Below are 16,576 nucleotides of genomic sequence, written 5' to 3'. Positions count from 1 at the left end.
TTACAGTTGCTATATTTTAAGATCATACAGGAAAAGAGCAAAGCTATTATTTACGAGGAGTGAAATTAAGACTTTCTGCTAAGACTTATGCTTTTTTTAATTATTGGCATTATAGACTCTTAAATAATTTAACTGAGCAATTATATTACGCTAAAATTTGTTATAGAACCGACAAATAAATAAATAGAGGTATGCAGTCCTCATAGCAAAGCTAAACAGAGATCATTTCGATAAAATTCTCACGATCTTTACCAAAAAAACATAAATTCAAGTGGCATTTTTTTCCCGGATACGTACAAACAGTTGAGTTTTTCAACACATTAGAGAATATTATTTAGAGCAGGCAGCCGCAAGGTCGGTCGGTCCGTATGCCGCCTTCACTTCGTCGACTCGTTTACTGCCACTTGAGAATACATTTGCACAGCTATTTCTCTGTATACTGACTAACTATTCTACGTTTATGATGTCCTAGTACTTTTTTGCTATTGTACCTGTTACTTAGTACTAAGATGTCATCTAAATTACGACCTAATAAATAGGCATGAAACAACAAAATTAACCTTTTTTTGTAACGACACTTCCGATCGTGATTGAGAAAGATCATACTTTCCTTAAATACTACCACGCTACTTTTATAAAGTCCTGGTACTTATTTGCTGTTGTCCCTACTACATACAATTAAAATGTCATCGAAATTAAACCTAAAAACAAAGACGCAAAAAGCTAAATTAGAATGAGAGCAAAATTGAGTGCTAATTTGCAAGTAGCAAAAACTGCAACGATGTTATAATTAGTATACACTTGGCTAAGTAATTATGCGTACAGTGAAGTTATTAACATTTTATCGCTACATAATTACTGACAAGTAGGAAGTATCAAGAAGGACATGTTCGACTTCTCGTCATAATATTAGGTGATAAAAAGTAACAAGATATAGTGCAGGCACTGATTTTTGGCCTGTCAGGAATCAAAGCACTTTTGATAAGGTCAGGTTTGAGATGTCTCTTTTTTACGTGTGAATTACTAGAAGTAAAAATAGTTTTACCTCAAATTGTAACAATCGAGTTAAAAAATAGTATGGACACCGCTTCACCAGAGCTGTTGGTCGTACGTTATTAATTCTCTCTGTGATAATAAAATCAAAGATGATAAAAGTTCTTCTTAATGTAATTTGAATATACCATTCGCATGTTATTAGCGGACACTATTGTTTTCTTTTTCTTCTCCTCTAATAATATCATCGGATTTATTTTGTTGCGGGTTCCAAGACAGTCATGCATGTCCCTGAGACGCGCCGACTTCAGTGTTCCGGTGTTTTCAGGCTACCAAAAGTCCTACCTCAATAAAAAAATCCAAAAGGTCAGCAAAGTACTTGGGGTTTCCGTGACCCGTTTATATTTTTAACCAATGCGTTGCAACTACATTATAATGCCTACGTCTCACGAATCTCATTAAAACTAAAGACCTGTAAACATATTTAAATGATTCTCGAAAACATAAATAATTAATCATCGTAAATTGCAACTAATAGTTTTTAATTTAGACATCATATGGAGACCACCTGATGTATTTCTGTGTGTCCTGATGGGTATAACCTGGGTGTCTTCAAGATTCGAGTGAATAGATTGCTTATGGGCAGACGTGCTCCATTGTAGGCCGCATCATCACTTACCATCAGGTAAGATAGCGGCCAAACATCGACCCATCAAGTATAAAAAAAAAAAATATATAAATAAATAATAATTAATCATCGTAAATTGCAACTAATAGTTTTTAATTAAGACATCATATTGAGACCACCTTTATTAGGTACAGCTTGTTTTAAAGTTAGCAATTCCTACAACTACAGATACGTTTATAAGGTCAATTAGAAAAATGTATATCTATTAGAGTGTCTGAGTAATATAGTACCGAGGTTGTATATCTATGGCTGAAGGCTGATCGTATTAGCACATTGAAATCATTTAGATATTTTTTATCGATCTGAATAAGTGTTAGACCTTATATAATATCTTTGGCAGCTATAAAGGTTATTGGCAAAATATATCCGCTTTGATTTCAGTTACTTGAGCACGAATATTAGAGTTTTTGTAATGGTTTAACTGTATATTGAAATTAGGGTATTGTGTCTACGTATTTAAATGGGCTGGTAAAGGTCGCAGGGAGCTAAACAGATTGCTTCCTACTGACTGTGATCTAGAAGTGACGTCACCAGCCAACCAATTATGAACTGCAGAGTTTTCTAAACTGTCGCTGATCTAACAAAGCATGTCGTCCTATTAATAGTGAGGGATCTTATTTCTAATCTATTGTTTAAGGGCTATACTTCACTGGGACACTATGGCGGTGCAACTAGTAACAAAACTATTAACAAAATGTATGCTCTATAGAGAGTTACTTACCTGGTGTCCGCTTGGTTGCGCATCAATCTAGAAGCGCGACCAGCTCGGACGGCAGCATATACCTAATGTTACTGGTAGCGCTTCCATCGTGGTCGCGCCACCACTAATTACAATAGTGCAGTATGATGTGTCACTCACGCAGACACCAGTACGGAGTTCCATTTTGATATTACCTGCCTTGTGGTGCGACGACTTTAGTCTGTATGGTGTCTAGATCGGTAGTTTACGGAGACCACGGTGGCGCGTCTGGTGTCCTGGTCATATACACTCACAGGCACATTTAACCGCCCACCTTAGAAATACGTCACCGCGTTAGTTTGCGATAAGGAATGTTTATCCCGATGGCTGTTATGTTTCAAGTGGCTACTTTGGCAATAAATTAAACACTTGACCCTTGTTTTTTTTAGAAGTTCCTGCATTCAGATGCATTTTTGTAACTTAGTCGAAAATTTACATTCTCAGCAATCGGGTTAGTGTGAGTTTTAACCCGATTATCCTGCTCTTTTTGGTGTGATTACCATTTTGCTTAACTTCCTGCACCCCCTTGATTATTCTAACCGAATAAAAGTGCCACTGGATGCAACTGGAGCTGCAAGAACCGTAGTTTTTGCCGAAGCTGGGTACAGCCAACGTCGCATTGCTCGGATGCTTGGTGTACCTCGAATCACTGTACGGGATGCTATCAGACCCTTTCGGGAGACGGGTTCCTACACGCGGAGACCAAGACAAGGCCGTCATCGGTGCACATCGGCTCGGGACGATCGTTTCATTGTGAACAATGTATTGAGAAATCGCTTTACCACAGCTCCCGAGGTTAGAACTCGCCTATTTGAAATGAGAAATCTCAGCGTAAGTGAACGAACAGCGAGAAGAAGGTTGGCAGAGAGGAACCCAACTGCGTTTCGTCCAGCACGTGCCCCAGAATTGCCCACACAGCACCGTAGAGCGCGAATTCAATTTGCCCCAGAATACGCAAACTGGTCTACAGACCAATGGAAGGACGTTCTGTTTTCAGACGAAAGCAGAATAGCCCTATGAGGTCCAGATGGGCGTAAGCGAGTGTATAGACGACCAAATGGGAGGTTTGCCCCGTGTACGATATGGAAACTGTGGGTTATCAGGGAGGTTCAATAATGATTTGAGGCGGCATCAGTTACGACGCTCGTACCGATCTCGTAGGGTTTGATAGGTGTAGTGTTATTGCATACAGGGATCTGGAAGAGGGTCTTCAAGACCATATCGTGACATTTGTACCATTTATTGGTGAAAATTTTCAATCAATGCATGAGAATGCGCGATGTCATGTCGCTAGAATAGTGACCCAGTACCTGGACGAGGTCGGTATACGAATATCACCGTGGCCAGCACGCAGCCCTGGCCTCAATCCGATTGAACACATCTGGGACAACCTTAAAAGATGAGTTCGAGCAAGGGTTCCCGCACCAACGACGATTGGGGAGCTCAAGATTGCTGCAATTCAGGAGTGACACAACTTTCCTCAACCTGACATCCAAGATGTCATTTATGGCCTTCCAAACCGGCTGCAAGAAGTCATTAGAGCCCGGGGGGTAACACCCATTATTAAAATTCAATAAATGAGCCCAGAAACTGAAAAATAACAAATATTGTAAAACAAGAGTTTTCTACAGAAACCTCTAAAAATGCTTTTTTTATTTAAGTGATAAATAAATTCAGTTTTTAACATGACTACAGAGTATTTAATTAACAAAATGTGTCTAGTTTTTAAAAAAAATATCAAACTTTCCCAGATTTAAGTAGTGTATGAGAAAATCAAGAAAATCAAGGTGGGCGGTTAAATGTGCCTGTGAGTGTATATAGCTCTAACAGTGGATACCTTCCTGTTGCTGATGATGATGATGATGATAACTATGAAATGTATTGTCTTTTAAAATGTTTGTTGACTTGAACAGAATATTAACATCATAAACGTGAACTATTAAGTATTTAAGGAACTCTAAAAAAGCTACAACCTCAGTTTCATGCACAAACTATCGGATCGACGATCTAAATACGAGTTTTTTGTGTTGGCAACGTGCAAACATGTTTACATATAATGAGTAAAAAGTCAAAATGGACGCGTGCGCAAGTAAACAGTGTAATTATTGAGATACGACCGTGTTAGTGAACCTTAGGGACCTTGAGTTTTGTATAAAGATCATATTTTTACTTAGTTTACTTAGAATTTGTCGACGGAGAGATAGGTAGTTGCTTTGACGTGATATGAGTCGTAATTTGAACGCTTTTGTACCAGGATTGACTCGTTGGCCGAGTGGTTGCAAGTGCGACTGGCGGACAAGGGATCTCGGGTTCGATTGTCGGGTCGGGCGAAGTATTGTTGAGCCTTTTTCGGTTTTTCGGATATTTCGCAGTAGTAGCACGTAGCCTGGAATTGTGCTCAGTATATATGGCAATAGGCTCACTCCCTTTTACATGGGACTTACAACATAAATTCTGAAAAGTGAAAGACATTATACAGTGGCATTACGTGCGTACGTAATTGGACCTCTTTCAATGTGTCATCTATTGAAACATGGGCGCCTAGTACCTGTACATTCGTATCGTCACACCCTTTATCCTCAAAGGGGTAGGCAGAGGTGTACATTTCGATGGTATACGTATAACGTGTGTAAATATGATGTGTGGCTTTCCCAGTACGTGAAACGAATATTTTTTTACATATTGATCAATTGTTCTACTTTATTACTGATGTGATGACACTATTGTATTCCCGAAATTCATTCATATGAATGAGTAGTATGGAATTAATTTTGTAAACTTTTCACGTACGGGTAAATCCATTATCGAAGCTATTATTTTGTGAATGAGTATTATATTATCTACTAATGTATTATATGTATGTTAATATCAATCTATTGTTTTTATTCTGCTCTTCTTTAATGTTACTTGGGTTAGGTACCTTCATTATAATTCCTCATACATGGTGTGCGGGTGTAGTATCAGCTCGCCCCCTGGATCTTGCCCCTTCCGATTAAAATGTTCCACTCGCCCCGTTTTTATTAATTTGGAGTTGTGGTTCGCCCCTTACGAAAACCCTTACGGGGCGAGTGAAAAATTTAACAATTAAATAATTATTTTGATGCATCGACTCGCCCCTTGCGGCATTCCCTTTGAAATTTAACTAAAAAAGGTATATTCAGAAAAATGTACAGTAAACAAAACTGGTAAGTAATTTAACCACTTGTGATAGTTTTATTACCTGGCTTACCTACTGTAACAAAAGGGACCTTTTATGGGTGTAGTATCAGCTCGCCCCCTGGATCTTGCCCCTTCCGATTAAAATGTTCCACTCGCCCCGTTTTTATTACACATGCAGTTTTATTTCAATTTTCACTATTAAATCCCAAGGCATTATTGAAGTTTTAAGAAAAAATATTCATTTAAATATTTTATAAACTTAGAGTGCTGACAGTACTTTTAACTAACCAACAATCGGGGGCGAGTTGGAGTATCTAATAATTTAAGGGGCGAGTTGATGCACTTAGGCAATCAGGGGCGAGATCCAAGGGGCGAGCTGAGCCTACACCGGTGTGCGATGTTTAGTGTTTTTTTTAGTATTGTTTTTACCCATTCAAATTCAAAATGTATTTACACAAACCAGGTATAACATTTTAATTCAATGTGGGAGAGCCATGCTTCGGCACGAATGGGCCGGCTCGATCGGAGTGATATTACGGCCTCATAGAAAACCAACGTGAAACAACGCTTGCGTTGTGTTTCGTTGTGTGAGTGAGGTTACCAGAGGCCCAAACTACCCCGCTTCCCAATCTTCCCAATATTGGACTCGCCAACAACCTTTAAAGTCCTAACCCCCAAAACATATTTGTTGTTTCGGATGTCCATGGGTGGCGGCGATTACTTACCGTCAGGTGACACGTTTGCTCATTTACCGGCTTATACCATAAAAAATGAAATATGTATCAGTTAAGTAAGTAAAAACTTACAAGACTTTGCTGCAACAGACCATATAAAATAACTCATTAGTCGATTCCCAAAATTAACTTAGCTCCATGACAAATCCTATACGTTACGTCCTTAACAATTTACCAACAATCAAACGGTACAGCATTAATAAAACATAGCAAGGAACACGTGTACATATGAAATTGTATAATTCCATTAGAAACGGCTCGCCTTTTAGAATAGAATAGAAATGAAAATTACACCCATGGTGAATTCAAGGATAGTGTGTGTGTAATTTTGGTAACCGATCACGGCAATTTGTGTAAAGGTTGCTTTGCCATTAAGAGCAGGTTGTGGTTACCAAGATGTTCTGCTCCCTTAGTACGAGTTTGCTTTACGTTGAACGAAAATGAAATGAGAGTGCGTTCGGCGCTCTGATTGGTTAGTGCATTCAAGCTGGCCAATCAGAGCGCTGAATGCGCTCTCGTTTTGATTACTTTAAGCGTAAAGCAACTAAGGGTCCTGATTCAACTCGCCCTAATGTACTTGATGTGAAAGATTATAAATAAAGACAAGGGTTTTTTTGCTCATATACTTGAGTTACTTGTACAAAAAGTGTCAAAATCTGTTTAGGAATCCCTATTGGGACGTCAAAGCAAAAAATGTCTGTCTGTCGGTCAGTCCTCTAAGTGAAGCTATTTGCTCGTTCCGAAGTGTAGATTCCTATGTAGAAGAATGAGCAAGAAAATTCGTAGATATAAATGGAACCCTACGCTACGTAAGTGCCATCTGGTGAATACTAAAAAGTCTTTGACATAATTTCGTAGTACCTATCCTAGTATTTTATAAAATTATAGTCTATTGTTATTTTTTATTAAATCATTTAAAATTTATTTAATTACAGGGTTTTTACCTAAACAATACATACATACAACCTGTTTTCATCTAACGTTTATTTATTTTCAATTAAGTTTTCTAATACGTAGTATACATTGGAAGGTACTAGGGTAGTATAAAGAGTAAAGCGTTTAATAATCACTATTGGTCAAGGTCTACGTCGTTATTATTGAATACGTTTGAAAATCGAATGTCACGTGTTTACACGCGCCAACGATTGAATGGAATGAATAGATCGAATCGACCGATTTATTTGTCAATAGGTAATTAGTGGCTCGTAAAAAGTTTGACGTGTGTCCCGACTAGTGTTGTGATCACCCGGATATTCGATGTTCCGACTTTATCGATATTTTTCCGATAACTTTGGTTTCGGTGAAGTGATCTGCAATAGATTTTATTTCAGAGAGTATAAATTAAGGGTTTCTATAGAACAGAATAAATACAAGTTAAATGAAAAATTACTAAGATACCTTCACTTAGGTACCTTTCTATCTCCCGTTAAACTCAATAAACTATAAGTATAATAATTTTATGATTATTTACTCACCCCATTTAAAATAAAAACTTTTCATAAAACAGCCAATTTCATTGCAAACCGCGAAACCACACTAGTCTTGTCTCTTCAATAAATTGTGATTCAATAACAAGCTGCTGAGGCCCATTAAAGTCGTAGTTAGTTTCAAAACTGACCATAATTACTGAAACAACGAAGTAATCACTCATAACCACTTCTAGGAGTTGCGAATAATCGTTTACAATTGATATTATGTGGAACTGGAATCGGTAAACGACTTGGGTGGCGGTGAGAACGGGATTGTGGTTAAATTTTTTCTTTGGTTGCACATCCCTACTAATTGTGTAGCGATTTCAATTGGTAGTCGACTAAATATGTACGTATTTGTGGTTATTTATAGCTGGCAGTTGGTATGATTAGCCCTTCTGTGGTTATTATAGTATAAGCCGGCTCGACCGGAGTGATACCATGGCCTCACAGAAAACAGACGTGGAACAACGCTTGTGTTGTGTTTGGAGGTTACCGGAGACTCAATTACCCCTCTACCCAATCTCTGTTTAAAAAACAATCCTTAAATTTCTAATCTCCAAAAGGCCAGCAACGCACTCTGGGGTTTTGGGCGTTCGTGGGCGGCGGCGATTACTTATCATCAGGTGATTTGTTTGCTCGTTTATATCATAAAAAAGGATACCTTCTCAGTAAGAACAAAACATGAAACACACATCTGCAGTGAAGAAAATCTGAAAAATCTATTTTAGTTGTTACTTCAAAAAAACTCAGGCTGAGCACTTGTGTTTACGCTAAACTGAATTGCGTTTAATTGAATGTCAACCTCAGACCACTTTTTTTTCTTAAAGTATTTATCGTTCACATATACTTACATCCTTACCTTAACCACTCGATAATGCTTAAAATTTTCTCAAAAAGGTAACGACAAGCCCTCCAATCATGAATATACGATGAGAACGAAAGTAATTTCGTTTCGGGATCCAAGACTAAGGAGAAAAAACGTTTTTCTCACGAGCAAAAAAACTTTGAATCGTGATCCTTAAGATTCGGTAGCAAAAATAAACAGAAAAGACATGGTTTCGTTACTTCTTACTTTCTCAATGACCTTATATCGTGCAAGGTGAACCCGGGCAATGGTTCAATGGACCTTGTGACCATATTTAGGGCCTGAGACTCCAATGTAGGGTTGGGAAGTCATTAATGTACTGAATTTACAAATAACAAGCAATTATTTTTAATTCGAAATGACTATTATATAGACGTTTAGCCAAGTATTTCATTGTAGTTATATTTTTAGAAAAAAGTTAGGTAGGTATTTGCAAAACAAATCAAAGTACCAGGATAACATAAAATCAAACAGACATAAAACCAAATAAAACAGACATAAAAATCAAATTAGGTAAATAAAACATCGGACGTTACCGGTAAAGAACCTACACCTATATTTAACAAATCTTTGAACACGTACCAGGCGCCCATAAGACGACAGAAGTTTATTCAAATATTATCGGATTGTACGTGGAACATCACTACTGCGTGCGCATCAACAACGGCTTGACGTTGACAAGGATCCTGACAATACTGAGAACTTCAAGTTTATTGATGTTTATATTGATGAGGAAGTTTTAACTTGGCAAGGTAATGTTAATACGAAGCATTATTGCTTTAACTACTTATTTTTAAAATTTAAATAGGCATACTACTTTTTTAACTGCCATTAAGTGGATAGGTATGTATATCTTTGTCCTTCTCAAAAGGTAAGTATGGGAAAGAGAAAAAAAATCTAGAATTTAAATAATTCAACAAGTACTGCTTATTTATTGAGGGCCTAAAAACATTAAGGTAAGCGTCCACAGGCTCGCATCGTACGCATCGCACGGTGCAGGCCTTCTTTGTCTAGAAAGAAATTCATACAACTGCGTCCACTAATCCGCATCGTATGCACCGCATCATCAGCAATGCCTACATGCGATGCGTACTGATGACGTCATACGGAATGCGTACGATGCGTGCGATGCGTACGATGCAGGCCTGTGGACGCTTATCTTTAAAATAGCCTAACTACAAAATAAGAAATGAAAATAAGATCAACTTAAACTGAAGAAAACACTTTCTAAGTACCAGGGTGACATAAAATCAAAGAGGCGTAATTGCTACCACCGTCCTTTGAAGGGGTCAAACCAAAACTTTAAACAAAATAAGACTACGGAATATGGTCGAAAAAGCAAGACAATCGTCTCGATCGATGGCCCGATGTTGTTGACCGAACGACCGCTGAATTTTAAAACACAACCATCTTTGTTTTGGTAATCGTCGGATAAAAAGTTTCGCCATACTCAGTTCGTATTATGAACTTTTGTTGTCTCTGTTTTTGTTTACGAAAGCGAAGATTTGGCTGACAGACGGACATACACTTTCGTTTCGATTTGAAGCTTGTTATTTTTTTGTCAAAGAAATGGCTCTCGGGTTATGATTACTTAATCGAAATGTGTTGATTCATGGAGTCCAAATTGTGCAAACTGCGACGAGTCATACAGTTTGATCCGGGTATAAAAGTTAAAAGAATTTTGTGTGTAACGTAATGTGTTGAGGGTGTGGCCGAACGCAGACAATTTTATCAACGCTAAAAAAGTGAACATTAATATCACAGACTTTGGATACCAACTCTCTACCAAATACTGGAATTTCTGTGAACTATTTGACAGTTTATATCAAAGGGCTTAGTACGATGTTTTACGTTTAAACAGAGCGCGTTCGGCTCTGATTGGTCGACTCGATGAGAGCGCGTTCGGCGCTCTCATTTCAATTACGTTAAGTTAACCAAACTCGTACTAAGGTTACAGGTATTTTTGCGAGAATGTTGAAGCTGTTCTTATACTTTTGTCTTATAAAACTAGTATACTACTAAGTTTAATATGTATAATAGCTGAAGATATACCATTATTACATCTGCTCTTAAATTCAAGCACTAATCAAGATTCATATTACTTCACATGCGCTAAAAACGGTCATCAACACTCCGAATCATTACGATTGCCATCGAGACGCCTTTCTCCTCACATTAAAATACCTTGGGCCTTACAAAACCTAAACCCGTACCACATTTGTCACCATATATGAAGTGGTTGCACCGAAATATGCGTCCTTGCGACCATATACGATGTTTGGGCTGCAATCACGATCTTGCAGGGTATTAAGCACAGAAACCTGATATGTAGGTACATCATATTTAGACTGACTTGAGATGAGGTTTTGACGAGAGGCTGGAGAAAAAAAATATCGTCATCGTAAGTAGCATCCTATTTACGTCCACTTCTGGGTTATAAGTGTTACTACTAAACTATGTAGATTTTTTTATGGAACACACCGGTAAACGAGCAGACGTATCACCTGATGGTAAGCAATCGCCGCCGCCCATGGACACTTGAAACACCAGAGGCGTTACAAGTGCGTTGCCGGCCTTTTAGGGGTTAGAAATTTAAGGGTTGTTGGGAAATCGAGGATTGGGAAGATTGGGAAGGCCCCCTTCCTAATCTTCCTAATTGGGCCTTCGATAACTTCACTCACACAACGAAACACAACACAAGCGTTGTTTCACGTCAGTTTTCGGTGTGGCCGTGGTATGACTCCGGTCGAGCCGGCCCATTCGTGCCGAAGCCTGGCTCTCCCACACTTGAGTAGATACTATATATCATTACAATATTTTTATTCATGGCTACTTCAAGAATAAAATGACTGTCTTCCTGCATAAACTACGAGAGCATCTTTTGACCCTTACCACATTTTCACACCACCAAAGCATGCATTACATTACATAACTCTCTCTACTTGATCTATGAACCTAACAGAACATATAATAACTGGCTCCGCTCTACCAATAAATCGTAATCGATTCCATCAGATCAGACTACACGTATGAGTTTTTAAGATCGTTCACGATCGATTAAATTAAAATGTCATCCGCGAATAATAAATTCGCTTGTCTTATGTATGAACAGGTATTATTTGTATAGTCGTATAGAAAAGTGTTTGTGATTAATGCAATTGATTATTTGGTAGCTATTTGGTGTATGGCTACTGCGTTAGAAATTGGTCGCATGTATAGGGACTTGGGTTCAATTCCTTGATTGAGCAAAGTATTATAGAGATTTTTTAATTTCAGTGTAATATGGCATTGGATTGGGATATGGGACTAATAACACCAATGGTTAAAAGTGGGGTTACATTGTACGTATAATATGTTGTATGTATAATATGACACATAATTATGTGTCATTACGCACATGTCTGCCTACTCCCTTGGCGATAAAATGTCTTATGTTATAAAAATGTAAAGTATTTTTATAATAACTATATCGTGAGACATACCAAAAAAAACGCGTTTTATTGGCGTTATTTGTTCTTATAAATCTAATTATTTGAATATAGGCAATGCATATATACCTATTTGTAAGTGTTTTGTAAAATGAATTACATTTTCTGCAAAAAAATAACTATGTAGTATCAGTAAGTATCAGTTTTTTTACCAGCCAACCAAATCATTAGACAATTTAGCGTGCGACTGTACAATAGATGTTTCGGATTACTTTTAATAAAGTTTCATAAAAAGTTTATCCGTTCTGAGCTTATCAATGAGAAACGAGTTTGCCTCGGGTGTTGCCACGGTGCGGGTGCATATTTATCATATTCATATACCATTTAAGACACACACTATGTAATATTATAATATGATCGTGAATTTGTATAGGTTTATTTTATTCCTAAGTTCCGTTATAGAATATATTTTTATCTGAAGGGGGAAAGTCATCCAATATCTTCTCCCGCCTTGGGCGCGGCGAGTGTGTGTCAGACTCTTACTGACTAAAAACCACCCCGTTCCTACTCCTGCTTTTCGAGCCGGAGCCCCGGTAGTAACCAGCTAGGCAGTCACAGCTTTGTAATAGATACTTACCTTGAAGACTTCAGCAACAATAATATTTCCTAAACACAGATAAACTAAGATTTTCCAAAAAGGTTGGGTTATGACGTGTGTGTTTGAGTAGTTACTGACTGACTATTATCAATATCCAAAGTGTATGCCAGTCTTCACAATTGGCAGAGACCAAGGTAACAGCTTTTCTGATAAACCTGAACCTTATATATTGAGGTCGCCAACCTGACTGCCTTGTGTGGAGATTAAATGGTAACTGTCCACGTTGAGTTATTTGACGATTACATGCAGCCTTCACAAACAACTGCTTGCATCTTGCTTTGAAACAATGAAAACTGTGCAAAACCGCCTATGATTTTTGACGAATGCATGCATTCGTCACGTATGACACAATGATATCGTGGACTGTAGGCCTTACTAGAGACGCAAAATCCTGCAATGGACTATCACGGGCTGTTCACATTGATGTTGAAAAATCTAAATAATAATATCAACCTGACCTTTGAAACATTTAATCAGCTATAAAATTAATAATTATAATCCCCGTTTAGTAAGTGTGAGGCCAGTTTTAATAAATACCATTAAACATAGAATTTTAAATGTAGGCGTTAAATGAAGTGTTGCTAAACTCACGTGGGCCTCAAGGTGCAACCGACCTCTGCATTTCTGTCGCAAATCTTCCTAGTCACTTATGTTTTCCTGGTACTTGTCCGTGTTATGTTATGCATTTTTGTTCTTAATATAGCAGACAAGAAAACAAGTTATTTTTGTTGAATTTGTGTCATTTGTATTCAAGTTTATACTTACCTATATATTGTATGGAAATTAGTAAAAATTTAATAAACAGGATAAACTTATTTTAATCCCACACGAGACAAGATTTCAATCAAAATTTTCCTTTACCTACTGTTTATTTATTTAAACCTGAATATAAACAAAATAAAAAAATATAGGTAGAAACAAAAATACAGCACTAGTAGGAATTTGACTGCACGGTTGGTGCGGTGGCTGGGCAACCGGTTGCCGCGTAACGTGTAGCGGGTTCGATTTTCACACGGAGCAACTCTTTGTGTGATCCACAAATTGTTGTTTCGGGTCTGGATGTCATGTGTATGTAAACTTGTATGTTTGTTAACGCACCCACGATACAGGAGCAAATACTAATGTGGAGCAACGGTAAAAAAAAAGAATGACAATAATCATATTATTATGATCTTTATACTCCTTTCATTATCTGCAATCCTGGTAGGTGTCATCAAAAAATCTATTACAAAAACTTCTTTCTGACATTTCATTGATATCTGTTTGTTTAGTGACAAAATAAGATGTTTCACATATTTATTGAATAGAATGAAAGGTTAACATACAATAATGTGCTAAGTGTAGTTTGTTTGCAGACCAAGACATTACGTAAAGAGTTAGCGTAATAACTTGTAATATGTATCTAGAGGTACATGATGCTGAATAACTTCATAGTGCGATATGGTTAAATGAGCATAGAATTTGGAGCTTTTATTTCGAAAACATTTATTGCTTTTTTTTGGTTACTCAATTGCAATAAATATCGTTTTTTAAAGGCTACAAATTTAATTTATAAGCAAGAAAAGTCACCTGCTGTTTTTTATATTATCAACTATGATTGTCGTCGTATCGTTACGCCTTTTTATCCTCGAAGCGGTAAGCAGAGGTGCATATTACGGCACGTAATGTCACCGTATAGTGTACACCCACATTTCACCTTTTGCGTTATAAGTCCCATGTAACAGAGGAAACTATGATTGGAACATTTTCTTAACAATAATCACATATGTATTGTTAGAAAATCCTATTTATTACCCAAACACTACTAATAAAGACTAAAAAGGAGTCGATCTTCACATAAAGTTGCATAACTGTAGCATTTAATGCATACACAATGAGTAGTTTATTACCCAATCACGTTTCAATAATTCTTATTTCTAAACCAGGGCCGAACCACACATGAATACTAGCCACAAAAAGCATTTTCATGCGAATTAAATAAATAACTGGCTTTAATAATGTTTAATTAAGGTTTTAGAGATAATTCACATCGTACAAGCGAATAAAAAAGTAATGAGGTCATTAAACCTTCCATGGATCTTAATGACACCCGCTCTGTGTTGAGTAAAAGTTTTGTGTGGTGTTTGCGATGAGCGGACAGCGAGTTAAACAAGTCAAAGTATTAATGTAAAATTTTAATCAACATCAAAAATAATTGTGTAGGTATGTGTTGTAAGCTGGATTCATTTAAGATTGATTATAAATTTGATTCTAGAACTAGTTCTAGATTTTTAAGGAAAAGAACGAGTAAGCACACAATTTATTAATGTTAAACATAATTATTTATAGATATGCTAAAACGTTCAATACATAATTTTATACGACTTTTTAACCAGAATTATAAGTTTAAATTAAATGTCAATCTACTCTTCATTCCATACTATTAAATGCAAAGTCAACATACGACGTCCTCCGCTCGTCGCCTATACCTTACACCGTCATTGGCTAAGTAATGTTATTGGCAAGTGACCATTTGCTTTCGTAATCGGTCCACCGGCGACTGGCTACCGATGTGGGACATATCGCCACACCAAATATAGTCAATATTAACATGATTTCGTACTATGTACCTAAGAGACTGGCTAACAATTAGGCCACGCATTTCTAAGCAGTTTTATTAAAATAAGTTTTTTAACATTAAACTTTACGTGCCGTGACGTGTGCCTCTGCCTACCCCTTCGGGGAGAAACGGGGATAACGTTGCAAGTTTTTTTTAAAATAATACGGTTAAATCATGTAATTAATGGACCATACTCAACAAATTTCAAGTAACTACAGAGTTATGAATTATAAATCCCGGTCATAATTTGAAACGAGTCGGGCGCACTGAAACAGTTGTGTGAATAAGCCATATTTAATTTAGGTAATTCGAAATTATGTTAAGTCACTCTTAACAGTAGTTTGGACAATAAGAATTCGAAACCCATTATAACCCTTAAAGTAATTGCCCGAATCCACTTTTAAGAGGGTCCTACAAAAACGCCAGTCACTTCAACCTGTACACTACAGAGCCTTTTGTTATGTGTTTCCTTTTGATTTGAGTATCTGATTGATGATTGGCAGTCTTATAATTTATTGGGGAAATTTCAGGTTACTGCCCTTTTTATGAAAATTGTATTATCCTATAAATCTTTTAAGATTCTTAAGAGTATCTATGAGAGATTTCATTCATAACATGGTTTCCGAAGTTGTGTTCATGTTCACACTACTGACTGATGGCTGGACAACTGGCTGCCGTATGCAACGTGTAGTGGGTCGATTCCAGCACGGCGCAACTCTTTGTGTGATCCATAAATTGATGTTTGGGATCTGAATGTCATGTGTATGTGAACTTGTAAGTTTGTAAACGCACCGACGACACAGGAGAAAATCCTCATGTGGGGCAACGGCAATCCTCGATATCATTATAATGTTCAAACATTAGTAGCTGATCTAAATGTCGTGACACTACATTCATATCTTAAGAACTCATACCAAAATATTGATGGACCATAAAAAATACATTATACATACATTACACAACCAGAGTATTTGCTGATGATGTTGGTACCCATATTTCACGATATAGATTATCATCTGAACTTTGATCTGGGTTTGTGTGCGATGAGATTGTAGTTAATAATGATAGCTCTGTGTGAGGCAATAAAACAACATGTACTTCTAAAATACAATGTATTTGATGTGGAAGAAGCTAAATACATAACAGGGGACGTGAGAGAAGAGGAGCTATTTGTTTTACTAATTCTGATGATTTGGAATATACTTGAGTACAATAGGAAAAATAGAAACAAGGAAAGAAAA

The 16,576-nt window shown here is 37.0% G+C and overlaps 2 protein-coding genes across 2 annotated transcripts in view; one reads left to right on the top strand and one right to left on the bottom strand.

Moving 5' to 3' along the window:
- The window catches only part of LOC118277304 (protein EFR3 homolog cmp44E), a 501,236-nt gene that overhangs the window by 67,792 nt on the left and 416,868 nt on the right, over positions 1-16,576 (bottom strand). The gene's annotated exons all lie outside the window — the stretch shown is intronic.
- LOC118277082 (uncharacterized) overlaps positions 1-16,576 on the top strand; it is an 86,615-nt gene that overhangs the window by 26,716 nt on the left and 43,323 nt on the right. The gene's annotated exons all lie outside the window — the stretch shown is intronic.

The sequence above is a fragment of the Spodoptera frugiperda genome, chromosome 10, assembly GCF_023101765.2.
Source record: "Spodoptera frugiperda isolate SF20-4 chromosome 10, AGI-APGP_CSIRO_Sfru_2.0, whole genome shotgun sequence".
In the NCBI taxonomy this organism is placed as follows: domain Eukaryota; kingdom Metazoa; phylum Arthropoda; class Insecta; order Lepidoptera; family Noctuidae; genus Spodoptera; species Spodoptera frugiperda.
Note: the sequence above shows the minus strand (reverse complement) of the source record. Positions and strands in the feature narration are given on the sequence as shown.